Below are 16,233 nucleotides of genomic sequence, written 5' to 3' on the forward strand. Positions count from 1 at the left end.
GCAGAAGTGGATTCTTTAAATCAAATGAAAAGAAATGTCTGCCTGGAGTCCTAAGTCAGATGAAAGACTTCAGAGAGCACTTCAGAACTAACTTGAGTATTGACTAGATGTATGTGGCTCACTCTTACAGTGAAGAGTTTTTCTAATCTTATTTGAAGGTACCTAACTCTCCCGATTTCACCATATGGGGGATCTCTAGTACTTGTGTCAGGGCTCTATTTAGAAAACTAGACAGAGTAAGCTAAGTCCAGCAGCACTTTTTTTATCCAGCTACAATCTCTAATCTCAGTAACACAGACATGCCCTTTAAACACACTGTCCTTCCATTTCCACCTCTGCATCTGGGAGTCTGGATTATTAATTTGCTCTTTGAACAAAGGTTTGTGTTGTATGAAATGCCTGCATAGTATCGACTATGCAGAAAAAGAAAAAAAAGCAGTCATAAATAAAATAGGGAGGAAAAACACTTTTAACAATTTTACAAGTTAAAAACAGCAAGAGTTATCCAAGGCAACAGAGCATGGGGTTTTGGAGACTTTGTTTCTCCCTCTGAGTGAAAGAAAAATACATGTCCACTTTTTCATTCTGTCAAAGTGAATCATTTTTTCTTCCTGGACGAAGACAGCAAAGACTAACTAGAGTCTGTTCCACCACTCTTTAATATTCAAGCTCAGAGTTTGTTTGAAGTGCTGCACAAATGAATTCCTAGGAGCAATTGAACCACTAAGGCTGAGGTGTAGTTTAGATCATCCAGTTAATTACTCTAAACAAAAAAGCTAGTTATTCAGCCTTTCCTTCCTTGTATATCACACTGTACCTGAGAATACAGATAATGAGAGTAAGATTTAAATGTTACTACATACTGACAAATACATTGGCAGGATGTTGTCGAGTACACGAAGCTGTGATTCTTGTTGTTGCAAGAACAGAAATGTGGTTCTCAATATTTGCAGTGATAATGTTTCTTTCGATCTTTTGTGACATTTCATTCTCACATATGAAGAAGAGAGATTACCAGTTTTTCACTTGCGTGATTGAACATTGCGTTTCAATAAACCATGTATATTTTGCCTAATCATGATTTTAACGAAGAGCCGAGCTTTGCATCTTTCTGTTCTGGGGAACTTTTTAAATAGTTCTGTTCTGAAGATCTTAAGTGTGTGAAGGAATGATTTTTATATCCAGCAAATGTCTTAAAAATTATGCTTACAACTCAACCTAAATTCCTTTTTTAATTAATACATTCCATCTGCAAATTATTCTTCCAATTTGTGATTACATTGCTTTCCTCTGATCTTGAACACATGGGATTTACATTTGCCTTGAGGAAAAGATCTATCAGACAAGTGCTTTAAGAAGAAAAGTTGACAAATACTACATGAATGAGTCACATATGATTCCTTGCATTTTGCAAGCAGTGAGACTTACTGTTGCAAACAAAGGATGTCAGTGAGCTGGAAATGGACTGATCTATTGCAAACTTGATGCATTTTCCCAAATGGAGATGAATTTATGAGCAGACAATGAAAACAGCTGCCTGGAAAGTAGTCAAAAGGCAAAGAGAAAGACTGGAAGGATGGAAAAGAATGATAGACACTAAGTGATTGCCAAAATCTGGAGAATGATGCTTTCAGGAGAAGCCTGAGGCAGTGTGTGTCAGAAAAAATGTATCTCTGAAATAACTCACTGAAGTTATTAGGATGTTATGCAGCAGTGGCTGCACAGATGGAAGGCAAAAAATGTTGACAAAAGACCTACAAGAAGGTCAACCTTAATGAATTAACTACTAGTGAACAAATTGACTTTCAATTCTTTTTTTCACTTACTCTCTTGCATTTTAATCTTGCCCCATATAGTCTGGGAATATCAACAATAAGATATTTAGTTATGTATTTTTATCTCTTTCTTTGTGGCAAAAAAAGAAAAATAATCTGAAAAGAAAAAAAAAAGCAGATCAGTAGTAATGAAGTAATTCGTCCCATGTTGTTCTTTTTGTTCTCTTCAATTAATCAATAGAAACCATTTGTCAATTAACTGTCTCCCTACAGAACTCAAAAAGACCAGTTATGTACCTAGCACTATTTTTTCGTAGGTTTATTCTAACAGTGCACTTCCGGAAGAGTTTATCATTTAATAGACTTACATGAATGAACTTTTTAAAATGAGAAAGGTTAAGAAAATACAAAGTCTTACTGAGGGAGAGTTGTCTGTATACAAGAATTTTTACTTAACAAGCAGCTTCTAGTAAAACGAATTTCAGTTGATTTCTTCCCTATTCCCCTCCCCTTCTTTTTCCTTCTCTTTTTGGTTGATTGTGTTTTTAGGCACCACATTCTATAAACTAACTGTAAAAAACTTCCTTTCTTCCACACTACAAATACCTAATCATGTAATTCATCCCTTTTACATATTCTGCATTCATTTCTCTACTGTAATTCTAACTAACGGTAGTGTATGTATATATGGCCCAGTTCTCAGTCAGCCTAACTCAGTCTAGCTACATTGATCCTGGCAAAGGACTGGTGTCTTAACAGCCTGCAGAACAAGCCCTGCACACTCCGTTAAATCTGTACATGCGCTAAATGGTATGCGCTGCAGAGAGCAAACAGATCTTTGCCTAGAAGAGAGGCCTGCTCTGTCATCTCCTGGCCATACCACTTCTCCATGGATTTTTAAGCCGTTCAGTGTTCCCCTATTGAACATCATTGTACGTAGACTGTGTTACAGAAAATCTTAAGAAGGTAAGTCCCTTGATGATGTATTTGGGTGGCCTTCTCTGTTTTTCTGGGCAGGAGTTTTAAAAGATTTGAAAAGGGCAGAGTTGTGTTTGGCATGAGTTTTATAGGTACAGCACAGCTACCACTGCCCTGGAAAAAACTGAATGAAACAGAAAGTGATAATCCAGGACAAGCCATGGAAAATAAACTTTCTTCTGCTCCTCACCATAACTCTATTTCCTTTTTAGTTCTTTATTATCAGAACTAATAAGTAAAAAAGAACTGTAAATACCCATCTAGTGCCTTAATAATAAAACCACCTTACCTCTTTTTTGGACAGATGTTAGAATCTGGAATTTGCTACAGAATGCTTCAGGCAGATGCTCAGTCAGACTGCAGGCTGTCATCCCAGAACTTCTTTTTCTGTGATATGTCTGGCTAATACTCAGCATATGTCAAAATAAAGTTATAATCTCCACTTCAAATTAATACCCTTACACCATATCAGTCTTCAAGAGTGTCCTTTTTATTAACTGAAGTAATCCTAATTGCTTCAGACTGTGTCCAAACTCAATTTGACATATGATATATTGCTCTATTTTTTTTATTTCCACAGAGCTCTTTAAATGTAAATCATGAGTAGCCTCTGGATATCAGGAAGAGTTTGGAAATCTGACTGTTTTGTTACATAGTGTATATTGTTTCAGTAATGGCAACACTACCTGGCAATTCAAAATACAGTGATACAACTTGTACCTCCACTAAAAATAGTCAAGGCGTCTTAGGTGATAGCTATGGTTACAGACACCAGTATTAGCAATTCCTAAAAGCAGGAGACATGAAAAATACATCTATCATCTAACTTATTTCCTAATTTGAAATTGCTTATTTTGGATCAACTTTTAAAATAAGCACCCATAAATAAATCTACAATGTTTACCAGGTTTTCCTCTGTGTAGATAAAAATATAGTTTCAGATGTCACTTAGTCACTTAATCAGGAACCTCCACATATCATACAAGCCCCATGCAAGAGACTGGAATTAACTTTATCCCACTGTAGTCAAAGTTTTGTTATTAATGTATAATGGAGCCAGAATTTCCCATTCCCAAATGCTTCAGCTGCTGCAAACATACATTCTGAGATACCAAACTTAAAACACCAACACCATGAACCCAAAATCATCAGATATTAAAATTAGGATTGAAATGCATTATAACAGACACAAACTTTGCATGCATATTTGTGAAGTAAAATGTAGCCCTTGGTAAGAAATCTAGGTGGCTGTTTATTTGATATCGCTCCCTAGCTGTGAGATATGTTGTGTTGGCTCAACAGGGAAAATTTAGGAAGAGCTGTTGAGATCTGAATGACTCATTTTTCCATTTTGTTTTCCTTTCTCTATGAAAAGAAACTGGAAAAAATGAAAGGAATCAGCAGAAGTACCTGGCTTTTATGGGATACAGCCTCTTTCATCTAAGAAGCCAAAAGCACTTTATCCCATATCAAAATAGGAACTGACGCAACAGGATTCAGTAAGATGGACAACAGATGGAGGTTAAAATAAGTCAGTAGAGTTGATATAACCAGAACAAAATACACTACCATTAATCAAGGCAGGAGAGGCTCTACAGGTTAACTAACTCTCGTTGCAGAAGGCAAAGTGGATTTGCCATCTCAATTACAATCCTGTATCATTAAGATGCAGCTACATGAAGCCCTTATCCCCTGCTTGGAGCTAAATGGAAGTATGTAACTTCTTACACTAACTTGTTGTAAGAACTCAGCAATATTTGATTAAGACCCCTTTAACTCAATTTTTTTCTTTGCGAGAGAGGTAAAGGAGCAAAGTAAAGAGAAAAAAATTTAAGTATTTCCTGAGTTTAGAGGCAAGGAAATGAATACTATTTTTGTACAATATAAAAAACCCAACCATGGTAACTGTTCATAGAACACATCTGAAAGGAATAGTTCCTGCCAAAAGGAACTATAATTGTTTAATTAAATTCCTGTAAGAAATTCAAAGGAAATTCAGTTCTTGCATGTAAAGTTCAACTTTGCCAGTTCCTTAGTCAGGAGCTAAAACCAAAATCTGAGTAGGCACCTATGCAGTAATGTTGCTAAGAGGAATTATTGTAGTATTTTAGCTCAAGAAGATAAAGACATGGTGGAGGAAATTTAATAAGAAAAGCCTTCCCTATCATAATGTATGGGACTCGTGTAACTCTAACCTGTATTTGAACACCTGTCAAAAACTGTAATATGAAATTTTAAGTCCCTTTTATGTTTGTTTGTCATTAATACAAACCTCATTTACTGTGTGCACTATTGCTTACACATCATTATTAGCAAATGCTGTCACAAGACTGATGGTGGCTATGAAAGACATTTGTTGTATTTAAAGCAAGAGCTTAGAACAGATCACTATGTAAAAGAAATACCATCGTCCCAGGATCTATTTCCCAGATCTCCAGGGTGTTATCACAACTTACTTACTTACTTCCCTCATTAAATACCAAACTAACCTGTGAAGCAATGTCGTGGTTTAACCCCAGCCAGCAACTAAACACCACACAGCCGCTCACTCACTGCCCCCGCACCCAGTGGGATGGGGGAGAAAATTGGAAGGAAAAAGGTAAAACTTGTGGGTTGAGATAAGAGCGGTTTAATAGAACAGAAAATAATAAACTAATAATGATAATGATAACACTAATAAGATTACAATAATAATAATAATAAAAGAATTGGAATATACAAATGATGCACAATGCAATTGCTCACCACCCACCGACCAATGCTCAGTTAGCCCCCAAGCAGCGATCCCCCCACTCCCCCCAGTTTATACACTGGGCATGACGTCACACGGTATGGAATACCCCTTTGGCCAGTTTGGGTCAGCTGTCCTGGCTGTGTCCCCTCCCAACTTCTTGTGCCCCTCCAGCCTTCTCGCTGGCTGGGCAGGAGAAGCTGAAAAATCCTTGACTTTAGACTAAACATTATTTAGCAACAACTGAAAACATCAGTGTGTTATAACATCATTTTCATACCGAACTCAAAACAGCACTGTACCAGCTACTAGGAAGACAATTAACTCTATCCCAGCTGAAAACAGGACAAGCAAGTAGCATCAAACAGTTCTGACTCTGTTAGAGTACGGCATGTAAGATTTTATTCAAATTATTTCTCTTTGCAAGGGGAAATCTACATCTACATTCCAGCTCTGATTACTGAAAGACCTGCAGATATGCAGTTGAATAACTGCCTCATGTTCTGTGTATGCAAGCAAAGGGATTTAAACATGCTTATATAGCACCTGCACATCAAGCTTGCAAAGACACCAGGGGTGGTGCAGTAAGGTTTGGGAGGTGGAGGGAGGAAAAAGTAAGTATTCATTAAGGATGAAATATATTTTTTTAATTCAGGTATTTAACGTCTGTGACATAAACCTCACAATCATTAGCAATATTATTTCATCCAAGTACAGAAATTTTACAACTTGCTATTAGAAATCTATTGAAATTTGATAACTTTTGAAAACCTTAAATGAGCCTTCTTGCCTTTCAAGTTACAACTGTGCGTAGCAATAAGTTAGACATAGATGGAAATTGAAACTGATTCTGTGAAACCTACTGTGCCCATATGGCCTCAGAAATTTCTACACGAACAACATTAGACTAAAAGCTCTTGGGACAGATAAGAGCCTTCAGTGTTTTTTTTTTCAGTTTCCAGATAAATGAAATGTTGTGTTTTATTTTGCAAACTCAAAACAGAATGCTTTATTATTCAACTAGTTTTAAAGCTCTAAAACCTAAAAAATAAAAAAAAATATAAAAGATTTGTTATTTACGTAGGACAAGAAAAATTATTTTCCAATATTTTTCAGAAAAAATCTCACTATGGAAAAAGAATAACAACAAAATTATAGAGCCTGCTCCAGTCAAACATTATCCCTTAATAGTTCTCTTAATCATAATTCTGTTCCACACAAGCTTTATCCTATTATTTGCACCAGAAGGAATACTGAACCAAAAAAAAAAAAAAGCAAAGAAAATTGACTTACACTGACTGCTTCAAGAGCCTTAGTGGTGCAGAGTTTTATAATCAGTCAGTCAGAACTAAACATTTAACCACTGTTACATCACTCTTGGGAAAAGATGACCATATGTATTTGTACTTACATGCCAGCCACTGGATATTTTCTAATAGCTATGGGAAGACTAATATGGAGAAAGTTATAATTATGCTTACTGGGGAAAACCAACTGTTATTTTGATTATTTATCAAGAGGAGGCCACCAGCTAAACTGTGGTTACCTTTCATAAGGTGGTGTTTCCACTGCTGTCAATTTTGTCTACTTAGATGAGTAAAGCAATCACATTTAGACCACATGAAGAAAGAAACGTGTTTAAAAAGCTTCAATTTTTGAAACAGCATCACAAATATCTAACCTATGTTGCAGCAGTATCCCTATACAATTAGCAGAAGATTTTTGATGAAATGGAAATCCATTTACCAAATTCTACAAGTCACTCACTTATTCTTATGCAGTATTGATTTAAAAAAATACAAACTCAATCAATGGTTTGACAAGAACAGATCTCCTCCACATTTTTTTTCAATTTACATCTATTTTTGCATAGAAAAATGCTGTCTTTCTCTTGACTCAAATAAGCTACTCATTCATTCCAGCACTGCTCCTGGTCATTTAAGTCTATGCATTATGAGCAGCTGTACTGTTTTCAATGGTATGCTTTTGCCACAGTCCAAAGACTTCAGTAGGTATGATGAAACTAAAGAACCAGGTCAAAATATAAAATAAGGAAAAAACAATGAATCACTGTAAATAACTGCAGTTTCATACCTACTCATTTTCACTTTGAAATCTTTCTCTAAAACATATCCAGAAGACTAAAGTGAAGGAGGAAAAAAAAAATCTACTGTCATTTAAAACTCTCCTTAAAAGTAATTTTAAGCACTTCAGAAGCAACTAAAACTATTATTCTATGACAGAAAAAATATAGGAGAAATGGAAACTGGAAATAAACCTTCACAATATTTAAATACTCACTTTAAAGAAGCCTTTTAAGCTGGTTTTAAAGTTGCATTTTGGGACCCCTGTTGATTTCTTCTGTGAAAGCATTCACATAATAGAGAAAGATGCAAACTCCCCCCTCTTTTAAGAAAAAAAGAAATCTCTTTCTTTCTGCTTTTGTTCAGGCAAACACCTGGCCTATAAAATTCAGTGACAGAACCTTCCCTGGGGTGCCATTTTTGTAGAAAGCTAACAAAACTTTTAAAAGTATATAATTTTTGCTTCACTGGAGCTTACGCAGCTTTATTTTAAACTTTTTCCATCTGTTTGCCTGGCTCAACTGTGGGTAGTAGTGTGTTTAAAGCAAGCTGTATCACTTGTCCAAGAGAAGCCTGCAGTCAGCAGGCTCCTGCCTACTTCTGGCTGGCAACCCAGCCAAAATGTTCCAGCAGGAGGAAGACAGGAGGGGAGGAAGAGACAGAAAGGGAAGAAGAGAAAGTTTCTCATTTCTTCTACAAAAGACCATACTTGTAAATAATAGATCAAAGATTCTTCAGGGATTAATGGGAGTCACTTATTTCTTGGAGGGGTGGAGGGGGCCTGAGTTAATTATCATGAAAATAATGCCCAGGAATACTTATAATGGCTTTTTAGTTGGGATGACAGCTGGTCTGAGATCTTGCTCTGCCTTCATCTACACCAAGTTCCACCTCTCTTTTCCCTCACCACCCTCATATCTTGGTTGTAAAAGACCTTCATAAAGCAAAGGAGGAAGAAAACATGCAAAAGAAGCTACCAAACCCCTCAACTCCTTGAAGAAGTGATAAACACATTCTTCAAACAGATTTGCATCACCAGTGCTTAAATTTAGCTGCATTTCTTAATATTTCATTTAGGCATATTTCTTAATATTTCATTATTGAAAATGAAAAGGAATTCAAATACTACAGAAACTTGATTTGGAGATATTTATGTTTTAAATTCAATAACTTGCATGTATTAAGTGCTGCAGGAAGCAATGTGAAGAGTGCAGATGAGTATTATATTTGGACTTTCTCCCAGCCATTACATGGCATATAAGCAGGTAAAAAAAAAGAAAGATACAGCATTTTGTGTCAGCTAAAGAAGAAAATAGCAGCTATTAGATGCTAACTCTTATCTACAGGCATAATACAACCATAGCAATGTAAATTTCCACACAACTGCCTGATAGCTCGGTGATAGGTTTCATTTTGTTTGGGATTTTGATGCCACCCTTTCCAGTGTCTGCCTCCACTGCATTAAACAAAACCAAACCCTAACAGTTCTCATGTGCAATTCATTCTTCCTCTCAGCCTGTCCCTGAGGGGAGAATTGTGGGCACTGGAGTGTTTTCTTTTTGATAGGCTTCTGCTTCTTTTTAAAATGTACATGTTTTTCTCCATTTATATTAGAGAAAAGAAAGCCAAGGGGATGTGCCTTACATGTGAAAAGAAGTAATGAATGTGGAAAGATTTAGGAAAGGTAAGCAGAACTGGCCATGCACAGACTTGCTAGCCTGCAATAACCAACCAGTTTTAGTAAATCTGCTCCATACGTCAACCCAGAAATATCCAGAGTGGCACATATGGAATTCTTAACATCCTAACTCATGGAAGTCTTTTCAGAAAGTAGTTGATGAAAACAGTTATATGATCTTTTCAGTTGAGTTGAAAGGACAGTGTGAGAATAAAGCAATGTTTTTCTCTAGGTAACTTAGTAGCACTTAATCCATCTAATGCCTGTTGCAGTTTCAGAGGCACCTCAAGAATATGATTTTACATTGGGCGTATGACTGAAGAAAAAAGAATATGCTTTTAGGTTTTTTTATCATTAGTGTATGTTCAGTGAAGAGAAAAATAAAGTGAAGACAGTCCAGTGTTTTACCCTTGGCCCGCTCCCTGGAGTATACATGATTGTACAGCGAACGCAAGGTAGCATCATTACACTGATTTGTCAGAAGCATGTGACAAGCATACAGGGAAGTTCAAGTCCAGCTGGATTTTCAAAATTCTGAAACATTTAAGCTGGGATGTTGATATTTGGGATGTTTGTCAGGCATTGGAACAGGCTGCCCAGGGAAGTGGTGGAGTCACCATCCCTGGAGGTGTTAAAAAAATGCGTAGATGTGGCACTTCAGGACATGGTTTAGTGGGCATGGTGGTGTTGGGTTGACAGTTGGACTTGATGATCTTAAAGGTCTTTTCCAACCTAAACAATTCTATGATTCTATGATTCTATACCTGACCACATATTTTTAAAAGCTTATTTTTAGAAATAAGAATACACAGTTCCCACCTAGTCAGAGGAAGCTGAAGATCCTTTCTACCTTAAAATTAAATTGTTTAATTACCTATTAGTTCAAATGCTTTGAGAATTTACTTCAGCAGTTCCCTCTGTTCCTCAATTCCCTGTCTGCAAAACAGAAGTGCTTTCATTTTTTTCCCCTGTATCTGCACATAGCAAGAACAGCTATTATTTACAACAGATGAGTGGCAAGTTTTTTAAACAAATTCCACAGCTGTGTGATCTTTCTTTCTGAATCAGTATCCATCAGGCACATCAGATTTATTGATATGTGGTATCAATTTTGCTTCTAGATGTGCTAATCTTTTCTTCTTTTTGTCTTTTGAACCTAGTGCTTTGTTTGCCCGATCGATGTTCAAAGCACTAATGTTTTATCATACTACTTGCCAGACTGCAGAAGCTTCTTAACAGAAATGTATTCAGCACTAAATATATTGAGAACAGTAAGAATGAAGTAAAATAGTTTAAGTACCAAAGCAGTATTCAGGAAAACCTTAAGTAACAAAGCCTATATTCAGATCATACTAGGTGGTGTAAACTATAAATAGGAGTGTATGCTAATATTATGCTACCACTGCTGCTGTTATTAGCTCAGTCCACTTTTGTTTTTCATTGCTATTATATTCATGCTTCTTGGAAAAGACTGGTATGTAATCAATTTCTGTTAGACTGTAAATAATTCTATGTTAAGAAATCAACTAGAATAAAAGATATTCTACATTACAGGGTTTACACTATCTTCCTCAGAAACAGACCTAAGAAAACTGCTGAAAGCTTTTTACTTTACAAAACCTTAAATTCAAAAACATTTTAACTAAAAAAACCTTCAAGTTTTGGATTGAAATTCTTGTCAAAACAGAAAGGAAGCAATGAAGACACAACAGGGAAAAAAATAAGCCCAAAATGAATGATGAGATTATCCATATGGAATATAAGGTATCTTGTTTCAATTCCTTGCTTTGAAAGTTTTGTAACAACTCCATGCTACTTGTTATTTTATTCTACTGATTTGAATTCATAAGCAAATATTTCTTCTAGACAACGTGCAGACTTCTCAGTTTCATCCTAGTGAAAAATAGGATTAAATTCCTCTTGAATCCATCAGAGTCACACCGCTGTTTTTCAGCTAGTCTGACTAACAGGTGCAGGTCAGTGCCTTGGAATCTGCTTTGCTGATAAAGAGCAACTGCTTAAACAGTGCTGCTTCTCCGCTGTGTCACAGAGTATATACCTCATTCTCTTAAACATGCCTTAAATAGCAAGGTATTACTGAGTTCTGGGGCTAGGCATGAACTTCTTCCATCTCCACTTCTTTATATGCCATTCCACATACTACTTTTCAAAAACCAGGAACAATAAGGCTCCTGACAGTTCAGAGAACATTTTTACCTTTACTTGTATTTCACCATCTGTGCTATGGATTTACAGCTTTTATGAAAGCACAGCATCTCCCACACATAGTACTTCTATCTCCTGCAAGGCTAATATTTACCACATCTGTCCAAGACTGTCAGCATATGATTTATTTGAATCACTCAAAGAGCAGAGGGTCAAATGCGTACAGGAGCATTAATATTATTTCCTAAGTCCAAGCCACAGTTCTCAACAAGATGATATGTGGAAGTGACAAACATAAGATAGCATCCCTGAAATGTTAAGAACTGCATTTTATGTTTTTTGCATTTACTGTCCTTTACTAAGGATCATCAGTCCGGAAGAAAATGCAGCTCTTCCTAATCACAGTGTAGTAAAGCTTTCCATGAGTTCCCTAAAGCACCTCAGCAGTATTAGCACAAGAAGTATGACATTATGCTTAAAGAGCTGTTCTTCTTCCCTCCTGGCCCTAGCTCTACCTAGCTGTGTTTGTATACTGCAATTCTATCCTTTAAATCTCCACTTTCCCTCTGTAAAATTAGGACAGTATTTTTATATTTTACAGCACTGTTAAAAATTCACATTAATTAACTTTTTAAGTTAATAAAATTCACATTATTTAAGTTTTTAGTTAAAACAGCTAATTTTTATATACTACATTTTTAGTACTTTAACTTGTAAAATACAGAGAAAACCATACTCTGTATTTCTCAATGTAGGAAAAAAAAAACATGCTTCATTTTTATAATCCAAACCAGATACAGGAAAAGCCAGGTCCTCCAGAGACTGATTACGCATGAATTGTCAGAACTGCTTGTCTGCATTTTGGTCTTTGTTAACAACAGTAATGCCTGTTGTCAACATACTTACTGCAATAATATAATTATTTCTGGGTTTAAGTATTGACACAGATCATTTACTCCATTTCCCACAAAGCTAGTCAGCATTATTGGGGGAAGGGGAGTGGCTGTGGGGAGGCAGAACTCCCTCAGACCAGAAACAACACTCAGTGTGCTGAGACTGTAATAGTGTATTGTAGGCAAATATATTGTCATAACATTTGTGTCCATGCATGTTAGTGGTTTATATACAAGTGATATTAAAATTTTATTCCACATCTTAGTTGTTGGAATTCATCATATTGTTGAAGGGAAAAAAAGGCAAAAAAAAAAAGTCCTTCATGAGTCTCAACTCATTACCTTACTGCGTCACTTCACAATTTGTATTTGATGTATGTGCGTCAACTCAGAAGCACTTTCATAAAATATCAGCTTCTCTGTTAAAGGTATATAGGAATTATCAACATTCTTAATCAAAGAAAATATCACGCAGCAGCAAAGTAAAACATCTTTGTCAGATTTATGGTGAAGGCTCACTTGAGGAAATTACAGTAGCTGCTATATGTAGTTTATAACACACTGAAATGTGTTAACATGCCACACTCTGAAACCTGCAATGTAAAGTCTCACATGAATTTAATGACACATTACTAATTTCACTATAAACTCTTTCTGTAAGCACAAGGGATTATAGAAGAATATATTTCCCCTTAGACTGACTTCAAGTCAACTAGTCCTGAATCACAGAAGAAACGTGCTTTGAAGTTGCAGAGGGCTACCCAGATGGGTAACACAATAGTCTGTACAGATGTCTCCCACCAGATGCTTCAAAGGAAGATGCAAGAAACCTTTCAATGGCAAATAAGTAGTGTCCACGAATAAACCTTCTGCAGAGGCAGGTGAGAAGTAAATAACTGTATTAACTGTTACACTTCAAGGATATCTACCTTGCATACTGTGTTCTATTCATTACAGCTAGATTAGTTTAATATATTTCATCAAATGCTGTTACATCTAAACCTTATTAGCATGCATTTAGGATGATCCCATTATAAAGAATACAAGAATTAACACTGGAGAGATGTATTCCCTATGCCGTTTAGGATATCACTGCAACTAAGACTGGAAGGGCCAGAGCTGGATGTTCAAGGATTGAATCACTGCCGAGAAGGCTAACCTAATGAAAGGCACACACAGAATCACAGAGTGGTTGAGGTTGGAGGTCATCTGGTCCATCCCCCTGCTCAAGTAGGGTCACCTAGAGCTGGTTGCACAGGACCATGTCCAGATGGCTTCTGAGTGCTCAGTCACCCTCACAGTGAAAAAGCATTTCCTGACATTCAGAGGGAACCTCCTGTGTTTCAGTTCGTGCTCGTTGCCTCTGATCCTGTCACTGGGCACCACTGAAAAGAGCCTGGCTCTGTCTTCTTCACACCCTCCCTTCAGGTATTCATATGCATTGGTTAGATTCACTTGAGCCTTGTCTTCTCCAAGCTGAACAGTCCCAGCTCTCTCAGCCTTTGCTCATATGAGAGATGCTCCAGACCCCTCATAATTTTAGTGGCCCTTTGCTGGACTCTCTGCAGTAATGCCAAGTCTCTCTTGTACTGGGGAGCCCAGAAGTGGACACAGTACTCCAGGTATTTATAATGGATAACTGCAGATATTTATGACATTTATGATAGGCCTAAATATCTATTAACAGATACACATGATGCACTGGATGGTTAAAACTGAAGCAACTCGGAATTGGAAAGTTACATAGCACGGGTCTTTGCTCAAGCCAATAAGCCCTGTTTTGAGGCAGGGCTTAGTAACGCAAGAACATAGCTGTGCTAATGTGACCATGTCTTTTGCATTTTAGTAGTCTTCTGCCCAGCCCTCTGGACAACAAATGGATCAGATCACATATGCCTACATGAGACCTACGATGTCCATCCATTTGCAATTATGTCTATGTATGGCTTCTTTCACACATTACATAACAGATTAATTTAATATCCAGAGATGTTACGAACCCTACATATTTTGCTAGTAGAAGTATGTCCTCGATACTTATTACATTTAAGACAAAAGAAGTCCTTTATTTAATATTTTCATACCATTTATACACTGATTTCAATGAAAACCTAATAATTTTAATCTGGGGTGACTTTTTTTCCTTCCTTATGCGGTATAAAAGAAAACTCCCCTTCTTTTATTTACTTATATTAAAAAAGCTGACCAATCTAGAATAATCACAGTATTTTTCTACCTAATTTCTATGACAGTTTTTAGAATAGATACTCTAATAATCGAAGACAAAAAATAAGCAATTCCCATGCAGTCCATGTTTAGGTGCCAGTAGAAAGCATACAGCTTTCATTACAGTTCATGGAATTTTGGCACACAAAGTACATGCCCAATATTATCTTCCCAATAGAGAACTGTACCCAGCACCTCTGTTTACAGATGAGATTCCACACTCCCCATCATAACTTACAATTAATTAAAAAAAAAAAAGTAATTAAAAAAAACCCAAACTACCATACCTAGGGAATCAGTAGAGAGTTTAAAATGACCACAAAAAGAATTAGCCATATGCTCTTCCCTTGCTATATAACACTGGGGGAATCTTTCCAGCAATCTTTTTTGCCTTGGTACCATATTTTTACCTTTGTTTTATTCTCTGCATGGGAGTATGCCAGCCAAATTTAAGAAACAAACAAGAATGTTTGTTTTCCAAAAGTTTCTGTCTTTCTCCTGCTTTCCCACCCTCCAAGTATCAAGGTACAGTTAAGAACTAGGTATTACAGCTTGAGGAATCAGTTATTCTAACCTTGTCATGGAGATTTATCAAAAACTGGACAGTTTCTGACTTGGATTGTGATCAGACTTCTAAATAAAGACAGATGTAATCTACAAAGCAGAATTTGCCTGAGATTAGATTGGATGTAAAAAGTGTTTCTTTCTATTTCTAGCTTTGCAATTTTTTATACACTTTAAATTGTACAAAAAAAGGTAATTTTTTCAGGAGCTATTAATATCAAAATGTGTAACCATCCCCAAGTTAGAACAGCATACTATTCTACCTCATGTAATGTTCCACTTGCTATTTGGACACAGGAACCTTAATTTTCCTTGTGGAGTTTCTCACATTTTTAATTGCCTATTATCGTCCATTTCTGTAGAAGAAAACTGATCTGAATGTTTATCATTTGCTCATTACCACCAAAAGTATCTGTGAAAAGAATAAAGATCAATTCAAAAGAAACATTCTAAAATATATTTGCTTTATGAAATTTTTCTAAGTGTAACATTTTAGCCTTAAGTGTTGTGGTGTGTTGACACTGGCTGGACGCCAGGTGCCCACCAAAGCTGTTCTATCAGTCTCCCTTCTCGACTGGATAGGGGAGAGAAAATATAACAAAGAGCTTGTGGGTCAAGATAAGGACAGGAGAGATCACTCACCAATTACCGTCACGGGCAAAACAGACTCAGCTTGGGGAAAATTAACTCAATTTATTACAAATCAACCAGAGTAGGGTAATGAGAAATAAAAACAAATCTCAGAACACTTTCCCTCCACCCCTCCCTTCTTCCCAGGCACAACTTCACTCCCAAATTCTCTACCAACCTCCCCAGCGGCAAAGGGGGACAGGGATGGGGTTTACTGTCCGTTCATATTATTTTCTGCCGCTTCATCCTCCTCAGGGGGAGGACTCATCACACTCTTCCCCTGCTCCAGCGTGGGGTCCCTCCCATGAGAGACAGTCCTCCATGAACTTCTCCAACATGAGTCCTTCCCACAGGCTGCAGTTCTTCACAAACTGCTCCAGCATGGGTCCTTTCCACGGTGTGCAGTACTTCAGGAGCACATTGCTCCAGCGTGGGTCCCCCATGGGGTCACAAGTCCTGCCAGAAAACCTGCTCCGTGGGCTCCTCTCTCCACAGATCTGCAGGTCCT

The sequence above is a fragment of the Haliaeetus leucocephalus genome, unplaced genomic scaffold (assembly GCF_000737465.1).
Source record: "Haliaeetus leucocephalus isolate CR32 unplaced genomic scaffold, Haliaeetus_leucocephalus-4.0 Scaffold439, whole genome shotgun sequence".
Taxonomy (NCBI): domain Eukaryota; kingdom Metazoa; phylum Chordata; class Aves; order Accipitriformes; family Accipitridae; genus Haliaeetus; species Haliaeetus leucocephalus.